Source organism: Eurosta solidaginis, chromosome 1 (genome assembly GCF_040869045.1).
Source record: "Eurosta solidaginis isolate ZX-2024a chromosome 1, ASM4086904v1, whole genome shotgun sequence".
Taxonomy (NCBI): Eukaryota; Metazoa; Arthropoda; class Insecta; order Diptera; family Tephritidae; genus Eurosta; species Eurosta solidaginis.
In genome coordinates, this window is record NC_090319.1 from 24096667 (window position 1) to 24121381 (window position 24715).

The 24715-nt window shown below is 35.4% G+C and overlaps 1 protein-coding gene across 6 annotated transcripts in view; it reads left to right on the top strand.

Moving 5' to 3' along the window:
• Positions 1-1801: 1801 nt before the first annotated feature.
• 5-HT2A (5-hydroxytryptamine receptor 2A) overlaps positions 1802-24715 on the top strand; it is a 300397-nt gene continuing 277483 nt past the window's right edge. For 4 of the 6 annotated variants that reach the window (XR_010952932.1, XM_067783099.1, XM_067783084.1 and 1 more), the window contains exons 1-2: positions 1808-2134; positions 15347-15953. The gene's annotated coding sequence lies outside the window, so the exon portion shown is untranslated. Of the gene's footprint in view, positions 2135-15346; positions 15954-24715 lie in introns of all 6 variants that reach the window. The other 2 variants (XM_067783074.1, XM_067783063.1) reach the window with 2 other exon arrangements.

The following is a 24715-nucleotide window of genomic DNA, read 5'->3' on the forward strand; positions in this document are numbered from 1 at the left end:
ATCTGTCGGGTACCGCAAATTTATTTTTATATTCAATACCACGAACAGTATTCCTGCCATGATTCCAAGGGCTTTTGATTTCGCCCTGTAGAAAATTTTCATTTTATTCTACTTAATATGGTAGGTGTCACACCCATTTTACAAAGTTTTTTCTAAAGTTATGTATACTTTGCCTCAAAAAATCCATCCAATCACCATGCTTCATCCCTCCTTTCGTATTTGGTATAGAATTGTGGCATTTGTTTAATTTTTCGAAATTTTCGATATCGAAAAAGCGGGCGTGGTAATAGTCGGATTTCGCCCATTTTTAATACCAAGATAAAGTGAGTTCGGATAAGTACGTGAACTAAGTTTAGAAAAGATATATTGATTTTTGTTCAAGTTATCGTGTTAAAGGCCGAGCGGAAAGACAAACGGTTGACTGTGTATAAAAACTGGACCTGGCTTCAGCCGATTTCGGCCATTTTCACAGGAAACATCTACCATCATAGAAGCAATGCCCTAGCCATATTTCACATGGATTGGTAAATTTTTGTTCGACTTATGGCATTAAAGGTATTCTAGACAAATTAAATGTAAAAGGGCGGAGCCACGCCCATTTAGAAATTTTCTTTTATTTTTTTATTTTGTTGCACCATATCATTCCTGGAGTTGAATTTTGACATAATTTACTTATATACTGTAAATATATTCAATTTTTTGTTAAAATTTGACTTAAAATTTTTTTTTAAAAAGTGGGCGTGTTCGTCATCCGATTTTGCTAATTTTTATTTTGCACACATATAGTAATAGGGGTAACGTTACCGCTAAATTTCATCATGATGTCAACGACTGCCAAACTCCAGCTTGCAAAACTTTTAAATTACCTTCTTTTAAAAGTGGGCGATGCCACGCCCATTGTCCAAAATTTTACTAATTTTTTATTCTGCGTCATAAGGTCAACCCACCTGCCAAGTTGCATCGCTCTGTCCGTATTTGGTAATGAATTATCGCACTTTTTCGGTTTTTCAAAATTTTCGATATCGAAAAAGTGGGCGTCGTTATAGTCCGATTTCGTTCATTTTAAATAGGGATCTGAGATGAGTGCCCAGGAACCTACATACCAAATTTTATTAAGATACCTCAAAATTTACTCAAGTTATCGTGTTAGTGGACAGGCAGACGGACGGACGGACTGACTTGGCTAAATGGATTTCTTTCATCGCCCAGACCATTTTGATATATAGAAGTCTATATCTATCTCAAATAGTTTATGGCGTTATGGGGTACCGTTATGCGATCAAAATTAGTATACTCTGTGTGCTCTGCTCAGCTGAGTATAATTATACGTGCGTTAGCGAATGTGCGGAAAATTTTTTGAGAAATACTGTGAATTTTTACCTGAGGAAAAAGAATAAAAGTACCAAAATCGTGGCAACTGGCTAAAAAGGACCAAAATTGAAGAAAAGGGACCAGCGGACCAAATGGGGTTAGAAGGGGCCATTTTTGGTCCAAATGGACCAAAGTGGCAACCGTGATGCTTATGTACCAACTCCGTGTGATTGTTTCATTTGCTGCGCTCAGCCGCTACTCTCCATAACACTAACGCCTTACGCTTTTGTTGCTGTTGCAAGCAAACCACTATGAATGGCGCGCTTACACCCACACGAATATATTCACATCTACAATAATGCCTCAAGCATCGCCGAAGTTTGTTGTCGCTGTGAGCCGAATGCATTTTAATGCTGCTACCTTTTTGCCTTTGCTGTTACAGCTTCTATTAGACGAATTTGTAAAATTGCACAGTTAGTTTGTTTTGAAACTTGTCGCGACGCGTTTGGTAGACGCGCTTGATGATAGGAATCCGAGTAATCGGTATAGAGCTTGTAATTTTTGTATGCTTGACATTTGTAAATGCAATGGACTAATCGCTCGTGTGTTTGCTTTTAATCGCGTGTATTTAAATTTGAGTGAATAATTTGTTTGTTTTTTTTTTTTTTTTGCAAAAAAAATGTGGTTTTAAGCGCATTATGTGCATCAAGTGACCAAAAATTTTAATTGCAACTTTTTGTGTCATCCAAATTGAATAAAACTTTAAAGAAGATTTCCTCTGCTAAAAGCTTGAAAAAAAAATAAATTTAATTAAAGAAATATTGTGAGTGAAAAAATGTTTAAAAACCAATAATTTTTTTATCTAACTTAAAGAAACAAATTAAATAAAAAGGAGAAAAAAGTATTTTAAATAGTATCTTTATGCAAGGACAGCAGCCCACAATAAAATAGCAGTGGCAATTTTTATCAACTTTCGTCCACAAAATCCTAATGTTTTATTTTCGATAATTTAAGAAAACTAATTCTATGAATTATGTAACTGTGCCCACGCAGTCAGTAGCCAGGAGCACACGCCAAAAGCGGGGTGTTATCACCTCTGCTGTGGAAGATGGTCATCAACCAACTGCTCAGGCAGTTCAATGAAGGACTCATACTACTTACGGCTTACGGAGATGATGTGAAAATTGTCACAAGTAAAAAGTTCCATCCAACCAAAAATGGATGGATTGGACGCTTCGGGATATACACACCTGCGTATTTAGTGTCAGATTTACAGCCAACGCAGCGAAGACGGATATGCTTAGGTGGAATCCTACTGCTGTCGGAATCAAATTTGAAACCTATAAATATTTCTGCCATTGATTGCAAAATTTCTGCTGCGATGTTCAAATCAAAGATAGACCAAAAAGGAATATAATTCAATCATCAAACCAAAATGTTTTGAATTCATTGCGGCAATATTCATTGCTTTTAAATCCGATTCCAACAACAATCGGACTTCATGACACCCCTGATGTTCTTGTTTACTAAGTGCTACAAGGGCTCAAATTGGACCAAGACAAAGCTAGGAGGATTAACCTTGCAGAAAATATGTAGCAATCGTTCTAGATTGTAAGTTGTCGTGGAAGCTGAACGTGGAGGAGTGCGTGAAGAAGCCTATGACAGCACTTTGTGCATTTAATATAATGCTAGGATGTACGTGGTGTTTATCACCCTCTCTCTATCTCTCATTGGATATTTAAAGCGATTGTAAAGCTTATCCTATACTATGGAGTCCTTGTTTGGTGGTCAGCCACACAAAGCAGAACCAACCCCAAAAGGGGGGGGGGGTGGTATGCAGGCTACCAATGCTTAGCATTACAGGGACACTGAAAACATCCCAAATGGCTGGACTCTATGTCATTATACACATTCCACCTCTAGACCTGGTGGCAAAGATCCTAGTGGTAACAACTGCAACGAGTCTCAGTGCCTCCGGAATGTATTAGTACAGCGTCATCAATTACATGATGAACAGACTACCTGATTCCGTTTCCGTGATTCGAAGGGGCTCTTAGAACCATAATAGAGGTAGATGGTTGGCACAAGGGTGCCCAAATTGCAGACGAGGCAAACCCGTTTGCACCGTGTAGCGGAAGGAGTAGGATGTGGGGTATAATGTGCTGATCTGGAAATAAACAGATCCTAACCAGTTGCCAGATCAATGTGGTGTTACTCGGACGGAAATTTTAGCCGTAACCAAAGCAATAGGAACACTGATAGGAAATAGCTTGAATTGCAGCCGTGTCAACTTTAAAAATGACAGCCTAGAAATAATTAAGACAATAATCTCGCATAGCACAGCATCTAAAAGTGTAAGAGTGTAAGCGTTCCCTGGAAAGCATCATTACAGGGAGAAGCATAAATCTATGTTGGGTCCGAGGGCATCTGGAAATAGAATGGATTGAAAAAGCGTATAAACTAGTTAAAAAGGCCCTCACTTTTCCCGGTATACGTCCCAATTAGAATGGGCAAGATTAGGAGAAGGCAAAAGGTACACATGATCAACCAATCGGGAAATTGGATCCACGCGCAGAGCTGCAAACTATCGAAGATAATGTGTATGTCTTACAACCTTGGACTAACCAAGTTAGTTCAATCATAAAAAAAGAGAGGACGGTAGACTCATGACGGGTATTCTGACCGGACACTATCTGCTGGCGTAACATGGCTTTAAATTAGGTTTGGAGAGTGATAGCAGACGTAGAAAGTGCTAGTTGGAGGGTGGTTCTTGCCAGGCTAAAATATCAGCTATAAGAAGTGATACAGTTGTCAGATCTAGAAGCAGTAAGTGGCATAAATTCTAGAAAGCTTCTTTTATTTGCGAATAAGACGGAGTACTTTTGTAACATATACAGGTCCTAGATTTATATGGTTTTAAGTTTTTTCGTTAAAGAAACTTCTACTTCAGTCAGTCTATGTGAGATTCTCATGCACCGACTAGTTAAACCTTACCTAACCTATGTAACAGAAAGTATGCAAACTTATCTCAAAAACATTTTCAAAACTTTCAAAAATTCGTGAAAATGTTTTGTATAGTTTAAATTTTTTATTTGGTTATCTGAATTTTTTTGAGCCTTCCGATTTTAGCCCAATCAATTTGATTCTCACAAAGAAAAACTTAAAGGTCTTTTAATATGTGCGTTGCTTTTGGAAAATTGGATTTTTTTTTTTAAACATTTCAAATTTTATTCCATATAAAGTGCTCATTTCATAATTTTTTATACGACAGAAATCTTACACTATGTTCAAACAGAAAATTAAATTGAGACAATTTCAATTTAAATTGAGCTTACACACTAGTAATTTGATAGCTGGTTGGCTCATCTCTACAGCAACCACATACCCTTTTTCAGACTGTCAAAATGTGCCTGTTGGTATTAGACGAATAGAATGGAATGAAAACATAAAACTTTGAAATTTTTGTGTGTTGTATGAAAATGTGTTCAATGTTTTGGTTTCATTTTGAGTTTGCCATCTTCTTTTGACAATCCCTACTCCAGTGGAATGAAAAAAAAATAAAATCAGCTGATGGATAAGCCAACCATATAGTTGAGCCATGCGTAACTGACGTTTAAATCTACTCAATAAACACACTTTATAAAGTTGCAGTTGCAGTTTGAAACAATTTATTACGCAATTTTGTTTAAATTGGCAATTTATTATTACAACTTATTATATGATAAATTGCGTAATAAATTGCCACAATGGTATAAATTGCCAATTTGGTGTGTGTTTGTACATAGTGTTAAACACCCTTCGAAATAAAAATTGTCAAAAATCAACAGGAATTTAGAGAGATTTCCAACTCCCATGGAATAAAACTTATTGGACTACTGAACTGTCCGGTTAAAAAAAATTCGAAGTTTTTCGAAAACGTTTTTTTCGGACTACGAAGAAGTAGTAGACATTTTTTCTTAAATTAACAAAAATAAAAAAGTAAGGATTTGATTAGCGAAGTTTGATAAAAATTGCCACTGCCGTTTTATTCTTCGCTGCTGTACATTGTTTTGAACGGTGCGCAAAATATGCGATTCAACATTCATACTATAATGCAAACAAATTTTGATATTAAGATTATTTCAAAAGCCATTGTAAAAACCCTTTCGAGGAAAAAGCAATAAAACTGAAACCTGCACTATCGAACTCAGCTAATCAATTACCTAAAATTAATACAAATTAGAAATGAAGATATGAAAAGTGTATTAAATTCGATTTTCCATGAAAGTTTTGTTTCTGCTAAGCTGTTTACAATGGCTTTTGTTGAAACTTCATAATAAATATTCAACTATATTTCTCTGTGCTTTGGCACGCATTCTCCACTTGCTTTACTTAATTTATATTAAAGCGAATTCTTTTTTTTAACCTTTTATGTATTTAAATAGCGAAACATGCTCAAATTGGTTTATACAATTGTTTTTGTTATTGATATTAGAGAAAAATTACAAAGTTGAGAAACGAAGATTTTGTCATTTTCCCAAACATAGGTGGAAAACTAACACTATTCTGCTGTACTCAAGCAATCCACTTTGGAGCAACTTCGCGGAGAGGAAGAGTGTTGAAACTAAAAACACGCATCCGATCTCTATGGCAATTTGACATGTAAAAAAATAACTAAAAAAATTTTTTAAGTTAAGCGGTTTTATTGAAAACAATACTTACATGAAGTAATAATACTAAAAGCTAGAAAATATTTAGGTAGGTCTTAGGTACTAGTCCTCACACTCCTCATCAATCTAGGGCGTTGATCAGACGTAGCATAACCTGATTAAAGTTCAGTTGGTCTTACTTATGACTATCAATAGAAACTTGACGCGAACAATGCTTTTGTTTAATTGTCTGATCAACGCCCTATATTGATGAGGAGTGTGATGGCTAGTACCTAGGACCTATCTAATTATTTTCTAGCTTTTAATATTATTATTACTTCATGTAAGTATTGTTTTCAATAAAACCGTTTAACTTAAAAAAATTGTATTATTATTTTATTTACAAGTTTTTAGTCTTTATTGAATTGCCTATTATTTCTCATTCTATTAAGTTCGTTTAGTAACTCATTATTACAAGGACTCTTTCCTGACAATTTGTTACAATCTAAGTACTCAACACATAATCCTTCCTGCGCCACGTATGCTTGTCCCTCCTCGAACTACAAAATATGTTGATGTCACTTCTACCGAACTGTATGTAATATTTGTTCTAAATATGAGCCAAGTCGTATGATGTCCGATCGGTCCGGTCGCTTTCTTGTCATGTGTGTTTGTATGTTCCAAATATGGACCAAATTGGGCCACAAATACGATTTTTTTGCATATCTCGATGCTTGCGCCACCTAGCGCCGATTTTTTTCATAGGTCGCTTTCTATTCTTGTGTGTATGTTTTATGTGTTCCAAATATGAGCCGTATCGGACCGCAAATACGATTTTTTTTAATATCTCGATCCTTGCGCCACCTAGCGGCGATGTTTTTCATAGGTCGCTGTCTATTCTTGTATGTATTATATGTTCCAAATATGAGCCAAATCGGACAACAAATACGATTTTTTTTGAATATCTCGATCCTTGCGCCACATAGCGGCGATTTTTTTCTTATTATTGCATTGTCATCGGGTTTTGAACTATATTCCAAGTTTCAAGCTTGTAGCTCATCGCGAAGTTACTTAAATTTCAATTACAAAATTCGTGCCAACCAGCCAGCCTGTCAAGTCAAGCTAAATAAAACCGTTTAAAAAGAAAATTTTTTGCTAAGTAGTCCAGGGATCGTGGAAATTCTAAAGATCGTCCAAAATTGGAAATTTCGCTTTCGGGTTTTAAGAAACTGTCCGAACTAGTATTGGAACTTTGAACAAAAATATTTGGGCTATATAAGGTTGTCTTAATTAGGATGAAAAAAAATATTCTACATTGAACAGGCCATTTACGACATGTGGGATCATTCAAAGGGCTTTTTAAGTAGCTTCATGTAGAGCTTTATAGATTTTTATACTCAGTTGAGCAGAGCTCACAGAGTATATTAAGTTTGATTGGATAACGGTTGGTTGTACATATATAAAGGAATCGAGATAGATATAGACTTCCATATATCAAAATAATCAGGATCGAAAAAAAATTTGATTGAGCCATGTCCGTCCGTCCGTCCGTCCGTCCGTTAACACGATAACTTGAGTAAATTTTGAGGTATCTTGATGAAATTTGGTATGTAGTTTTCTGAGCACTCAGATCACTATTTAAAATGAACGATATCGGACTATAACCACGCCCACTTTTTCGATATCGAAAATTTCGAAAAACCGAAAAAGTGCGATAATTCATTACAAAAGACAGCTAAAGCGACGAAACTTGGTACATGAGTTGAACTTATGACGCAGAATAGAAAATTAGTAAAATTTTGGACAATGGGCGTGGCACCGCCCACTTTTAAAAGAAGGTAATTTAAAAGTTTTGCAAGCTGTAATTTGGCAGTCGTTGAAGATATCATGATAAAATTTGACAGGAACGTCACTCCTATTAGTGTATGTATGCTTCATAAAAATTAGCAAATCGGAGAAGGACCACGCCCACTTTTAAAAAAAAATTTTTTTTAAAGTAAAATTTTAACAAAAAATTTAATATCTTTACAGTATATAAGTAAATTATGTCAACATTCAACTCCAGTAATGATATGGTGCAACAAAATACAAAAATAAAAGAAAATTTCAAAATGGGCGTGGCTCCGCCCTTTTTCATTTAATTTGTCTAGGATACTTTTAATGCCATGAGTCGAACAAAAATTAACCAATCCTTTTGAAATTTGGTAGGGGCATAGATTTTATGACGTTAACTGTTTTCTGTGAAAATGGGTGAAATCGGTTGATGCCACGCCCAGTTTTTATACACAGTCGTCCGTCTGTCCTCCGCATGGCCGTTAACACGATAACTTGAGCAAAAATCGACATATCTTTAATGAACTTAGTTCACGTGCTTACTTGAACTCACTTTATCTTGGTATGAAAAATGAACGAAATCCGAATATGACCACGCCCACTTTTTCGATATCGAAAATTACGAAAAATGAAAAAATGCCATAATTCTATACCAAATACGAAAAAAGGGATGAAACATGGTAAGGTAATTGGATTGTTTTATTGACGCGAAATATAAATTTAGAAAAAAACTTTATAAAATGGTTGTGACACCTACCATATTAAGTAGAAGAAAATGAAAAAGTTCTGCAGGGCGAAATAAAAAACCCTTAAAATCTTGGCAGGTATTACATATATAAATAAATTAGCGGTATCCAACAGATGATGTTCTGGGTCACCCTGGTCCACATTTTGGTCGATATCTGGAAAACGCCTTCACACCACTCCCTTTTAAAACTCTCATTAATACCTTTAATTTGATACCCATATCGTACAAACTCATTCTAGAGTCACCCCTGGTCCACCTTTATGGCCATATCTCGAAAAGGCGTCCACCTATGGAACTAAGCCCCAACGCCCTTTTAAAATACTCATTAACACCTTTCATTTAATACCCATATCGTACAAACATATTACAAAGTCACCCCTGGTCCACCTTTTTGGCGATATCTCGAAAAGGCGAACACCTATAGAACGAAGGCCCACTCCATTTTAAAAATACTCATTAGCACCTTTCATTTGATACCCATATCGTACAAACAAAGTGTAGATTCACCCCTGGTCCACCTTTATTGCGATACCTCGAAAAGGCGTCCACCTATAGAACTAAGGCCCACTCCCTTTTAAAATACTCATTAACTCCTTTCGTTTGATACCCATATTGCACAAACGAATTCTAGAGTCACCCCTGGCCCACCTTTATGGCGATATCTCGAAACGGCGTCCACCTATGGAACTAAGGATTACTCCCTTTTAAAATACTAATTAACACCTTTCGTTTGATACCCATATCATACAAACATATTCTAGAGTCACCCTGGCCCACCTTTATGGCGATATCTCGAAACGGCGTCCACCTGTGGAACTAAGGATTACTCCCTTTTAAAATACTCATTAACACCTTTCTTTTGATACCCATATTGTACAAACAAATTCTAGGGTCACCCCTGGTCCAACTTTATGGCGATATCTCGAATTGGCGTCCACCTATAGAACTAGGGCCCACTCTCTTTTAAAATACTCATTAACACCTTTCGTTTGATGCCCATATTGTTCAAACAAATTCTAGGGTCACTCCTGGTCCACCTTTATGGCGATATCTCGAAACGGCGTCCACCTATAGAACTAAGGCCCACTCTCTTTTAAAATACTCATTAACACCCTTCGTTTGATGCCCATATTGTACAAACAAATTCTAGGGTCACTCCTGTTCCACCTTTATGGCGATATCTCGAAACGGCGTCCACCTATGGAACTAAGGATTACTCCCTTTTAAAATACTAATTAACACCTTTCGTTTGATACCCATATCATACAAACATATTCTAGAGTCACCCTGGCCCACCTTTATGGCGATATCTCGAAACGGCGTCCACCTGTGGAACTAAGGATTACTCCCTTTTAAAATACTCATTAACACCTTTCTTTTGATACCCATATTGTACAAACAAATTCTAGGGTCACTCCTGGTCCACCGTTATGGCGATATCTCGAAAATGCGACCACCACTCCCTTTTAAAACCCTCACTAATACCTTTAATTTGATACCCATATCATTCAAACACATTCTAGAGTCACCCCTGGTCCACCTTTATGGCGATATTTCGAAATGGCGTCCACCTATAGAACTAAGGCCCACTCTCTTTTAAAATACTCATTAACACCTTTCGTTTGATGCCCATATTGTACAAACAAATTCTAGGGTCACTCCTGGTCCACCGTTATGGCGATATCTCGAAAATGCGACCACCACTCCCTTTTAAAACCCTCACTAATACCTTTAATTTGATACCCATATCATTCAAACACATTCTAGAGTCACCCCTGGTCCACCTTTATGGCGATATTTCGAAATGGCGTCCACCTATAGAACTAAGGCCCACTCTCTTTTAAAATACTCATTAACACCTTTCGTTTGATGCCCATATTGTACAAACAAATTCTAGGGTCACTCCTGGTCCACTTTTATGGCGATATCTCGAAACGGCGTCCACCTATGGAACTAAGGATTACTCCGTTTTAAAATACTCATTAACACCTTTCTTTTGATACCCATATCGTACAAACGCATTCTAGAGTCAACCCTGATCCACCTTTGTGGCTATATCCCTAAATGGCGTCCACCTATAGAACTATGGCCCACTCCCTCATAAAATACTCTTTAATGCCTTTCATTTAATACACATTCCAAGGTTTCCCTCGGTTCATTTTCCTACATGGTTATTTTCCCTTATGTGGTCACCATAGCTCTCAACTGAGTATATAATGTTCGGTTACACCCGAACTTAACCTTCCTTACTTGTTTAAATTAAGATCTTTCAGAACGTCAGGACAATGCATGAGTAAGGAAACAAATTTCCGGTAGGTGGTCCAGGGATCGTGAAAGTTAAGAAAATCGTTCGAACGCGAAAATTTGCTTTCGAATTTTAAGGAACTTCCCTATAACCCAGAGACCTGAAGCTTTCAACAAAATTTCGGGCTTTATCTAGTTGTAATAATAATGATAAAAGAAATTTGTAGATGGAACAGAGATTTAACTATTTAGAGTTATTAAAGATTCCATTTAGAATTCTGTAATCTTGCGATCGATTTTTAAGCAACTACTCATTCAGCTAGGAACCTGAGATCTCAAAAAATTTCAGGTTATCTTGACAATGTAATAAAAGGCGAAAATTAAAAACAAATTCTTCAGCGCTTTCTTTATATAAATGAAAGAGGAAAAAAATATGTTTCTTTAAACAAAGACATGGTATTGTTGAACTTTGATATTAAAATTTTAACAAAGCCACTGTACAAATTTTTATGAGATAGACAGACACTCCACCTCTTTATACCTTTCATGAAAATGAAATGGTATATTAAGTTTGTCACGAATCTCAGAAATTTAAGTCCTTAAAGGCGAAGAGGTAAACCCAAAAATGTGTATTTATTTATTTATATATTTGTGTCTAAAAAATACAGCAGACACTTAAGATTAAAGTATAAAACGATAGTCAAAAATTGCTTAAAAAATAAGTTTTTAGTTTTAAATGAATTACCGATTTAGAATAGGTTAAATCTAAATCTAAAAATTTGAGAAACAGTTATATTCAGACAGCGTTCTGCACAATGGGGCATTGGAACCATAAACTGTTCTGTTAACTCCAACACGAAAAACATCAAAATTTCGCAAGTTTCTGCCCGACACATTAAAATTTATAAGCTGAGGCATAGAAGGACAATCAATCTTGCCAGACACAAGGTCAACTATAAAAGATATTGACAAGAGCGATCTTCTATCACGTAACGTACGACGGAATTGGGTCAGAAAAATTTAGAGAGCGTAATGCAAAACGTATAAAGCACTTCTGAACCCTCTCCAATCGATTTATATGGACTCCGTGGTATGGTCTCCATATGTACGCTGCGTATTCCTGCTTGGAATGAACAAAGGCAGAATACAAAGTCTTGAAAGTATATGAATCTGTAAAGTTAGAATAGTGGCGCCTGAGAAAAGCCAGTGTTCCGAGGGAACTAGAAATTGTATAATTTAAATGTGTGTTGAAACTAAGGCTACTATCAAAGTACACTTTTAGATCCTTAATTTCATTAACCTCGGTTAGGCATGAGTCCGCTAAATAATAGCACGTCCCCAACGGTGTAATCATCTTCGAATAAGACACTTTGTTGCATTTATTTATATTAATAGAGAATATGTTCATAACACAATAATCAGAAAAAGTGATTAAGCTCCCCTTGGAGCACTAACGAATTATGTGATCCACTTATCACGGAGTATATTTTAAGATCATCTGCATATAAAAGATATTTATACGTTTTTAAACAAGAAAAGATATCATTTATGAATAAGATGAATAATAAAGGCCCTAAGATGCTACCTTGTGGTACACCAGATTTACCACAGAATAGCTCTGAGAACACACCGTCAATAGCAACCGTGCAACTGCTGCACTGCAGGTAAGACTTCAGCCACTTAAGGAGACTAGAATGAAGACCCACAAAACTTAGTTTTTCAATGAGAATAAAAAAAAATTTTTTTAAATGGGAATACTATGAGAAATTTTGTCGAATGCCTTGGAAAAATCAGTATAAATTGTGTGAATTTCAAGACCATTCCGAAAGGTGAATGGCAATCCTAGGCAAAGACCGACAGATTGGAAACAGTTGACCTCGCATGTACGAATCCGTGTTGGTTTGGACAAATAAGATGCTTCACTGGAAAATAAAGTTTCTCTTTCACGATGCATTCAAACAATTTAGCAATAGATGATAATTTGGAAATAGGTCTGTAGTTCGAGATATCACTCTTATAGCCACTTTTAAAGACAGGGGTGATAGAAGTGGTTTTCCAATCATCAATGAACACTACAGAAGATAGAGAAAGGTTAAAAATATACGTGAGAGGCCTCACAAGCGAGGTGCAATTCTTCAAGTATTTAATGGAAAGCCCGTCAAAATCCGTATGAGAGGAATCCAAGACGGAATTCAATCCTTCGATAATATCATTTTCTGATAATTCCAAGGACCCAACGTTAATAGAGACAGAGTCTTTTAAACTAAGACGTAAAGCGGAACGTTCGTTGTCCGTTAATTCCCCTTCTGACACAAAGTTTGAAAAGTAAAAGTTTGCAAATAAATTAGTGGCCTCATTAATTGAAGATGTTGTGGCATCGTTATAAAAGCAGCTCTGTGGAATGCTGGAGCCATTTTTTTTTTTTTTAATTTTATATACGTCCAGAGGCTTTTGGGATTATTCTTAATATTGTTTTCAAAGTTAGATATATAATTCGAGTAAAGTAACTTATTCAAATCATTGAATTTTTTATTATAAGAAACATACAACTCAAAGTAGTTGGATTCTTCCGTATTTTTATATTTCTTGAAAAACTTATTTCTCAAATTTTTAACATGTTTAAGTTCAGAAGAATACCAGAGAAACTTGTAAATTTTGCTCTTAAAAGTAGGGACAAATTTATTACACAGCGAAGCCAGAGAGCTTTTAAAAATATTAAAACGAAATGATCAGGATGAAGAGCTGAGTTGATTTAGCCATGCCCGTCTGACCGTCTGTCCGTCTGTCTGTTTGTATGCAAACTAGTCCCTCAATTTTTGAGATATCTTGCTAAAATTTGGCGAGCGTATATATTTAGGTGTCCGATTAGACATTTGTTGGAACCGGTTGGATCGCACCACTACATCATATATCCCCCATACAACCGATTAAACACAAAAGGGGATTTTTGTCATATCTTCCTCAATTTATCAGGTTGAAGCTTCAAACTTCACCTTATGCTTTCGTATATTGTACATATTGTTGTATGAAAAAATGGATGAGATCGATCGTAATTTTCTAAAGAGACATTTTGCATTTCTCTGGTCCATTTGTATAAAGTTTTAAAAAATTTGGATCTTCTTATGATATCCTATCACCACCACTTTATATTGCAGTTTTAAGATTTTTGGAACCATTTGCATAAAAATAAACCAAACAAGTAAGGAAGGTTAAGTTCGGATGTAGCCGAATATTACATACTCAGTTGAGAGCTATGGTGACAACATAAGGGAAAATAACCATGTAGGAAAATGAACCGAGGGAAACCCATTTCATTTTCCTCTTCTTAATATGGTAGGTGTCACAACTATTTTACAAAGTTTTTTCTAAAGTTATATTTCGCGTCAATAAACCAATCCAATTACCATGTTTCATTCCTTTTTTGGTTTTTGGTATAGAATTATGGCATTTGTTCATTTTTTGTAATTTTCGATATCGAAAAAGTGGGCGTGGTCATAGTCGGATCTCGTTCATTTTTTACACCAATATAAAGTGCGTTCAGATAAGTACGTGAACTAAGTTCAGTAAATATATGTCGATTTTTGCTCTAGTTATCGTTTTAACGGCCATGCAGAAGGACCGACGGACGACTGCATATAAAAACTGGGCGTGGCCTCAACCGATTTCGCCCATTTTCACAGAAAACAGTTAACGTCATAAAATCTATGCCCCTACCAAATTTCAAAGGGATTGGTAAATTTTTGTTCTACTTATGGCATTAAAAGTATCCTAGACAAATTAAATGAAAAAGGGCGGAGCCACGCCCATTTTGAAATTTTCTTTTATTTTTGTATTTTGTTGCACCATATCATTACTGGAGTTGAATGTTGACATAATTTACTTATATACTGTAAAGATATTAAATTTTTTGTTAAAATTTTACTTTAAAAAACTTTTTTTTTAAAAGTGGGCGTGGTCCTTCTCCGATTTTGCTAATTTTTATAAAGCGTATATATAGTAATAGGAGCAACGTTCCTGCCAAATTTCATCATGAAATCTTCAACGACTGCCAAATTACAGCTTGCAAAATTTTAAATTACCTTCTTTTAAAAGTGGACGGTGCCACGCCCGTTGTCCAAAATTTTACTTATTTTCTATTCTGCGTCATAAGTTCAACTCACCTACCAAATTTCATCCCTTTATCTGTCTTTGGTAATGAATTATTACACTTTTTCGGTTTTTCGAAATTTTCGATATCGAAAAAGTGCGCGTGGTTATAGTCCGATATCGTTCATTTTAAATAGCGATCTGAGATGAGTACTCAGGAACCTACATACCAAATTTCATCAAGATACCTCAAAATTTACTCAAGTTATCGTGCTAACGGACGGACGGACGGACGGCCGGACATGGCTCAATTAAATTTTTTTTCGATCCTGATGATTTTGATATATGGAAGTCTATATCTATCTCGATTCCTTTATACCTGTACAACCAACCGTTATGCAATCAAACTTAATATACTCTGTGAGCTCTGCTCAACTGAGTATAAAAATAGCCAAATAAAAATATTTACACACGCAGTTTGCTATTAAATATATAGCAGGCTATTAAGTGATATACGATGGCTAAATACAATGTGAAGTACAATTTTTAAAAATGTGTAAAAAGTGGAAAACGACAATTGATTGAGATATAAAAATATGCACATGCCAACGTAATATAAAGCAAAAATATATAAAAAAAAAAACAAGGAATGCTTTTTAACAGGTGCAACAATTTTAACAAGATTTTGATAAAGCAGAAAGAAAACACAAAAGAAACAAAAGTTGAATAGAAAGTTTTTTTTTTTATTTAAAAAAAGCTTTGAAAAATATGCTGACAATGCAATGAGGCAGTTTAATGAAAAATAAAAAAAAATGTGTTGAATTTAACGTTAGTGACGTTGTTTTATCAAAAACCAACGAATTACACGCAAACCTATGCGTACCATCTAAAAAGACGGATACCGGTGCGCATATATACAACATTTTTCTATTTTTTGGTATATAAGAATTACACACCAATTAACATACAAGAGACATTATGACATGAAAATTGTTTAAAAAAATTACAAGCAAAGCAACAGTATTTTCGAGTCGCAAGCAGTACTGCCTATAAAAGACATTTTATTGTTCTAAGAACGGAAAAAAAAACTACTAAAAGATAAGGTAGGTTCAATTTTAATTTATCATAGTTTTTACTGACCTAACTAGAGCTGACAAAGAATTTTGGTTATGCGAAATTATCCAATAAGTACTTATAGCAGAATCGCAGTTGCTGAATGGAAAATATCCTACTTTATGAGTTGTTTGAAGCAGGGCTGCAAACCGCCTAGAAAATCGAAGCGGTTCGGTTCAGTGGTTCGAACCAATCAGGCAAAAATTGTACCGGTTCGTGGCTACCTCTGAACCGCCGAACCGGTTCAAACATTTAATACTATGTTTTGATAGTATACACAATTTAAAATTCGTCACTTGGGATCTGTGTGCAACCAACCATCGATATGTACCTACTAAGCATACAAATAAAATACAGTTATTGAGATCAAATGCACCAGTTCGAACCGGTTCGCAGCCCTGGTTTGAAGAATACCTTGTTTTAGAAGTTTGTTCAAAACTTTCCGTTCTTAAAATTACACTGAATAACCCTACGAGTCAGAATTTATTTTATAAAAAGAACCCATCTAAACTGCAACTATATTGACTTTATCATTGTGGAATTGATACTTTGAAAAAATTCTGAGATGAGGAAAAACAACCTTTGATTTATTGCTTCCAAAACTTTTAAACTCTTGTAATTGTGGGGAGTTCCACGCCAGTTTTCCAAAATTTTCCAAATTTTTTTTATAAAAGTAAGCTACTCGCAAGCATTCTATTATTTGTACTTTTAGTGTATTTTTTCAGTTTTTCAATTTTGCAATTTTCGACATCGAAAAAATGGCCGTGATTATAATTTGGATCAATACTTCAATTTTTCGAAATTTCAATATCGGAAAAATGGGCGTGGCTATGTTCCAATTTCGGCCAGTCTCAACAACAATCTGGGTTCATTATATCAAATTTCGTAAAGATTTTCGAATTCTTACTCAAGTTGTCGTGTTTAAGGATGGACGGACGGGTTGACTGTGAATGGGCGGACATTATCCAATCGAAATCTTTTTCTATGCTGATAACTTTGATATAAGGATTTCTATATCCACCTCGATTTTTTAATGAATACGTAATACAATCAAAGTTATAATACCATCGTCTGCACTATGAAAAAATATAAAATAATCTTCTGTAAGTCAAATATAATTTGTTTAGTGAACAAATAAACTAGTACACACTTACCTGCATACATACACAAATACTTCATGCATACTAATGCAAATAAACACTTTGTGAATCGAATACGTTCGGTCCACGGTTGCCACTTTTGTCGATTTGCACCAAAAATGGTCCCAGCCAACCCCATTTGATCCGCTAGTCCCTTATTTTCAATTTTGGTCCTTTTTAGGCAGTAGTCACGATTTTAGTACTTTTCTGTCTTTATCGCTGAGGCAAAAATGCAAAATACTGCTCACAAATATAATTTTCAATTTACTTCAATGGAATTGTTACCGCAAAAATTGCTGAGTCAATGAATTATAGCAGAACAAAGACATTTCACCTAGGTAATAATTTATGAAAGGCATTAAAAAGAGAAGTGGTGGATCTTTGGGCAAACACATTTTCATTAATGTTTGATGAGACAACGAACTTATCATTAAAAGTCTTGTTTAACTGCGTATATATATAGTTCGATCGGTTCTCAAACACTTTTCGTAATAGATTTTATACACTAGTCGAGCTAAAAGAATTTATTTTAAAAACACGTGGGACTCTAAGATTCACGACAATAAACTGAAAACTAAGTAAAAGAATGAAATTAGTTTATTTTATATTAAGTATGAATTTTGAAAGCGTTACTTCTCGTTTGAAATGTCGATATTTAAATCTTTCTCACCCAGCACAAATCAGTTCAAGGAATTCCAGGACTATTTAGGTGTGAAGCCACGAACGATACTTGAAAATTAAGCATATTGGCATAAGGAGTATTTTAACTGGAAGTAAGGCAGAAATACTTTTTTAAAGCGATAACGTTACAAATGTGCAACTATGTGATTAAAAAATATATCTTTATATTCAGTTCTTGAAGCTAATACAAAAGAGATTCGATTTCAGAAGAAATGTTTTGTGTAAACCCCATAAACTTCAAAACAACACGTTTAACTAGTTTCCTGTACTTGATAGCATATAATCCGCTTCCGGTATTGCACAGTTAAAGCTTACAGACGATTGATTCTCCTGAGGCCTCGAGCTAGATTCAGTAAATGTGAGTTTAAAAATCACACTTACTAGATCTAGACTCTGGTATGGAGTTTAAACGTTTAGGAAAAAAATTTGCATATATAAAGATGGCATTAGCCTCATGGCTTAGTTTTATTTACGATTTACTGAGTTTGTCACAACGCAAATTTTTGAATCGTTCCTTACTAAAATCTATACTTATCCTAGAAATGCGAAAATGTAATACCTAAAGGCACACATTATGTTTGTTTGAACAATGTAGGATTTTGTGAGCTCGAGGCCCTGCTTTGAATAAAACACTATGTTAATATTCATACATTAATTTGGTCGATATTTCGACTTCAATCTGAATTCATTTTCAAGACTTTTTTAAAAACACAACATGAAAAGATAATAAACACAGATACATTAATTATATCACATACATACATACATTTATAACACTAGATCGACTTAACTGCATGGAAATGCATGATCGACTAATCAGGTGTTCGAACAAAATAATAGGAAGAAGGTGAAAAAAAAGGAAAGTAAACAATTAGAGTACCGCAAGTATAAACAAAATTACACAACACAAATCATACACAGAGAAATGTAACAAAGCCAAATCTGCATAATATCATCCCCCCCTTTCATTAGTTTTAGTCCCCAATCTCGTTCGTAGCGGGACATTTGCTGGGCTGTGGCGCTCTCGATGAACATTTTGTGATTTGCCCTGTGTGTTGTTGCTGCTTTGAAACTAAATTGCGATACGCGTAGGCACATTGGTCTACGTCTGTTTGTGCAATTTGAATTATAGCCAGATGTCTCCTATTTGCTATATTTAAAAAAAAAAATTATATACGAAACCATGGAAACATTCTTATACTTTAATATTTTATAACGAATACGAAACTATTAAATTGGTGAATTGTTTGTATACCAATAAAATAAAACAAAAATTTTGGTCCTTTTTTTTGAGATTTGGTCCTTTTTTTCGATGAATTTTGGTCCCAAATGAAAACATGGTGTGGCAACCGTGGTCCGGTCGTCGAACTATGAACATCTTCATAAAAAACAAATGTATGCAATGTTGTTGAAATATTTTGAATAGATATAAATAAAATAGCTTGTTATGCAACAAGTAAAAACGTGATTAACTTTTCGACAAATATCACAAAATCCGATTATATTTTAACAGGTGTAAAATGAAATAAATCTCGCAACAAATATTTTTGCATCTGCATACATATATACATATATACATAAAAGGTCATGCTGCGGCTTACTTATGGGAATTAAGTGTGCAAAATTTTATAAATAAATCAAACAAGAGTCAATTTATCTTTATAAAAACCACAAATTTATTTGGTTTTATGCGAAAACTTTTTTCCGTAAATTCTTTTAAATTCTCTTCAATGCGAATGGCTCATAGCTTTATTTTTTATATAGAATAAAATCGAGAACACCAACATGAATGACATATTACTTTTGCTTTGCCAGACTCAAATGTATTGGGTTACAAAACCGATGCGATAAATTTCAGAAAACTCTAAATAAAAACAAGTAAGGAAGGCTAAGTTCGGGTGTAACCGAACATTACATACTCAGCTGAGAACTTTGGAGACAAAATAAGTGAAAATCGCCATGTAGGACAAAGAAAATGAACCTAGGGTAACCCTGGAATGTGTTTGTATGACATGGGTATCAAATAGAAGGTATTAAAGATTATTTTAGAAGGCCGTAGTTCTATAGGTGAACGCCATTTCGGGATAGCGCCATAAAGCTGGACCAGGGGTGACTCTAGAATGTGTTTGTACGATATGGATATTAAATGAATGGTGTTAATGGGTATTTTAAAAGGGAGTGGGCCTTAGTTCTATAGGTCAATGCCTTTTCCAGATATCGCCATAAAGGTGGACCCGGGGCGACACTAGAAAACGTTTGTACGATATGGCAGGCCCGACGAGAGGGAGGGGGAATGGGGGGATTCCCCCGGGGCCCGGGGTTTCTCAGGGGACCCGCGGTTTAGAGTTGCTAAGAATTTTTTTTTTTTTTAATTTAGAAGAGTCTTTAGTTGTTTCATGTGCAAATTTTAAGCCGAATTTCAAAAGCAACGAATATTGGTAATGATTTTTTGCCTGGGCGTTCCAACAGTGAGGAGACAATAACATCAAACAAAAATGTTTGTTTACATGAATCCGAAATCGTAAAGTTTTCGTGGTGACACTGATGAAAGTTCTTCTTCTAAATGTCTTCCAACAATACCACCAATCCTGTATCAAAATCCAGATTATTTGAAGTCGACGAGAAGTCAACGTAATGATTCATCGAGGTCATCACAAGTGTCCTGTTAAACAGAATCTTGCCTAATGGAGAGAAAGTAGATCGTGACTGGTAATTGTAGACTGCCAGTAGCAATGCATTTTATTGTTTACTATGTCGTTTGTGGCGGCCACCGTGGTGTGATGGTAGCGTGCTCCGCCTATCACACCGTATGCCCTGGGTTCTACTCCCGGGCAAAGCAACATCAAAATTTTAGAAATAAGATTTTTCAATTAGAAGAAAATTTTTCTAAGCGGGGTCGCCCCTCGGCAGTGTTTGGCAAGCACTGCGGGTGTATTTCTGCCATGAAAAGCCCTCAGTGAAAACTCATCTGCTTTGCAGATGCCGTTTGGAGTCGGCATAAAACATGTAGGTCCCGTCCGGCCAATTTGTAGGGATAATCAAGAGGAGCACGACGCAAATTGGAAGAGAAGCTCGGCCTTAGATCTCTTCGGAGGTTATCGCGCCTTATATTTATTATTTTATGTCGTCTGTTAAGAACCAATACTTTAAATCGACCTAAAATTTGTTGTGCGGATATTCGAAATTCCAGGTATGGAAGAAGCTATACGATAAACTTGCATCACACGAAAATACTCAAGATCATATTAGATGTTATATTCAAATGCGATCTTTACAAAATCTAATTCAAAAGGAAGCTATAAGTGATACACTAAACAATGAACAGCTAATCACTGAAGCTCAAAAGTGGACAAAAATTTTATATAGTACTTTCGACACTCTTTTATTTTTGGGTGAAAGAGGCCTAACCAAATTTGACTGCGCAAGCATACGGAGATGTTACCAGCATTCTCAAGTACATCAACAAGTTCGAATGTATCTTGCTGTTCTCAATTTGGTTCAAAATACTGACTATCATTAATGAAAGAAACGTGGTCTTCCAAGCTAGAGACGCCACCATAGATGTTGAGGTCCGACATCTAGATGCCTTATTAGCTGATTTGAAGTTGACCAGGAACCAATGGGAAACAATTTAAACGAATGCAAAACAGTTGCTATTCAAACCAAAAGACGTTCTGAAGATAACTTAAATGAGATGCATATGGATGATTCAGCGTCTGATTTTAAAAACAATGCATTCCTGGTGATCGTTCATTCGGTAGTCACTGGCATTACTGAACGATTCGCAGCTATGAGATATTTGAGCGAGACATTTTCCTTTTTGTGGCAACTTGTAGACGGGGATGAAACTACGGTTCGGGCGAGCGCAGCACAATTTGTCAAAAAATATCAGTCGTCGTTTCTCAAAGCTTAAAATGCGAACTAGTTCACTTGAAACACAATTACGTAGCAAATTCTGATAAAGGTCTGTCACCATTAGAATGGCTAAATGCCATCTATGTTCAAAATCTGTATACAATTTTCCCCAACATTTTGTTGCTTACGTATCTGTTGCATTATACCTGTCACTGTAGCTAGTGCAGAACGTTCTTTCAGCTCCCTTGCAAGAATCAAAAGTTTTCATAAATCGTTTTCATCTCAAGAGCGAGTTTCAGGACTTGCCACGATTCGCGATGAATCGGTTTTGGCAAGACAGTTAAATTTTCATATCATTGTAAAAAATTTTGCAGCGAAAAAAGCAACAAAACCACTCTTTGATATCCCGACCTTCTATATTAAAGATAGTGGCTCTTAGTTCTATAGGTGGACGCCTTTTCAAGATATCTATTTTACAACGTTTATTCTAAAATTATATTTTGCATCAATAAGCCAATCCAATTACCACGTGTCGTCCCTTTTTTCGTATTTGGTATAGAATTATGGCATTTTTTTTTCATTTTTCATAATCTTCGATATCGAAAAAGTGTGCATGGTCATGGTTGGATTACGGCCATTTTTTATACCAATATAAAGTAAGCTCAGATAAGTACGTGAACTAAGTTTAGTAAAGATATATCGATTTTTGCTCAAGCTATCGTGTTCACGATCGAGCGGAATGACAAACGGCCGACTGTGTATAAAAACTGGGCGTGGCTTCAACCGATTTCGCCCAAAGAAAGCAGTTATCGTCATAGATTCTATGGTCCTACCAAATTTAAGAAGGATTGGTAACTTTTTGTTCGACTTATGGTACTAAAAGTATTATAGATACATTAAATGAAAAAGGGTGGAACCACGCCCATTTTGAAATTTTCTTTTATTTTTTTATTTTGTTGCATCATATCATTACTGGAGTATAATGTTGACATAATTTACTTATATACTGTAAAGATATTAAATTTTTTGTTAAAATTTGACTTAAAAAAATTTTTTTTAAAGCGGGCGTGTTCTTCATCCGATTTTTCTATTTTCATTTACCACATATATAGTAACAGTAGTAACGTTCCTGCCAAATTTCATCCTGATATCTTCAACAACTGCCAAATTACAGCTTGCAAAACTTTTAAATTACCTTCTTTTAAAAGTGGGCAGTGCCACGGCTATTGTCCAAAATTTTACTAACTATCTATTCTGCGTCATAACCCACCCACCAAGTTTCATCGCTTTATCCCTCTTTCGTAATGAATTATCGCATATTTTCGGGTTTTCAAATTTTCGATTCCATCGAGTTTAAATGCATCCGAATCTTACTAGGCCGGGGTCATATTTACTTAGCCGTTTGCTATATTCCACCGTCTTCTGATCTATCAGTGTATATGCACCATATTTCATTGTTACAATCGGTCAATTTCGATGATAAAGCCCACGGACTCAATGATTGTTTTAGGCGACTTTAACCTGCCACATATATCTTGGAATACCGTTGATCACAATATTGTCCCCGTATCATCCAAGATACATAACAATGACTTTTTGGATGGAAATACTGATCTTTGCCTTAATCAGATCAACTTCTTTCCGAATAAGTATGGAAAATTCTTAGACTTAGCATTTGTTGACGACATATCTAAATTCTCTATAAATCGGTGTGAACCTCTTGTTTTGCCAGAAGACGTTTACCATCCTTCTCTTGAGATAACTTACGAAATCATAAGCAACGAAGTCGGCTGCACTAACAAAACACGTGTCTCTACCAGATGCTTTGATTTTTCCAAAACTAATTACAACAATTTAAATAAAGAGCTTTCTGAGATAACGTGGCCTCGATATAAAGAGGATGTTGAGTAAAACGGTTTACATTTTAATAAAACCATTTATACTTTATTTGAAAAACATGTGCCCAAACGCACATGCTCGTACATTGAACCAGTGCAAGCCTGGTTTATTAAAGATTTAAAAGCTTTAAAAAATAAGAAATCACGTTTATTCAAATTACATAAGAGAACCGGTTTACATTCTCATTATGCACAGTACGCTATTTTCCGTCATAAGTATTTTGAACTTAATAAAAAGTGTTATAAAGCTTACATATGTAAAACTAAAAGAAACATTATTTGCCACCCGAAGTCTTTTTATGATTTCGTAAATTCTAAACGCAGAACTAACGGGTTTCCTTCTGCCATGAAGTTTAGAAATAGCATTTCCAGCGACGATCAAGAGATTGCAAACTTCTTCGCTCAATTCTTTCACTCTAATTACTCTGCTGTGGTTGATTCATCACCTACAAATTATCCGCATGAGCTCCATTCTAGTAACTCAATATATGCCCCACATTTGCTGCCTGAAGATATTCTACTACATCTAAATACACTAAAAGAATCCTTCAAATAAGGTCCCGATTTGATCCCAACATATTTTCTTAAAAAATGTGCGGAATACATTTACCAGCCCCTTACTGATCTGTTTAACCTCTCTTTAAAAAATGGCAGTATCCCGACGGCTTGGAAGGAATCTTTTCTTATCCCACTCCATAAAAAAGGAAGCAAGTCGTCTATTGAAAATTATCGTGGAATAGCAAAGCTCTCCGCTATCCCTAAGCTTTTCGAAGCAATCGTTACTAATGACCTTACATTTTCGATTTCTACATTGATAGATAGTTCTCAGCATGGCTTTTGTAGAGCCAAATCAACCACAACCAATTTGCTTGAATTTACAACTCACGTCTTTAATGGGTTTAGAAACAATCATCATACCGACGTTATATACACTGATTTCAGCAAAGCATTCGAAAAAGTACGCCACTCTTTACTTGTTTATAAACTCGAATTGCTTGGTTTTCAACCTGGCCTAACTCGCTAGATCTCCTCCTATCTTTGCGGTAGAACTCAAAGAGTCATTTTCAAAAACATTTGTTTGAATGTCATCGATGTACCCTCCGGTGTGCCTCAGGGCAACCATCTCGGTCCTTTTCTTTTTTTGATCTTTATAAACGATGTTTCCACAACTATAAAATA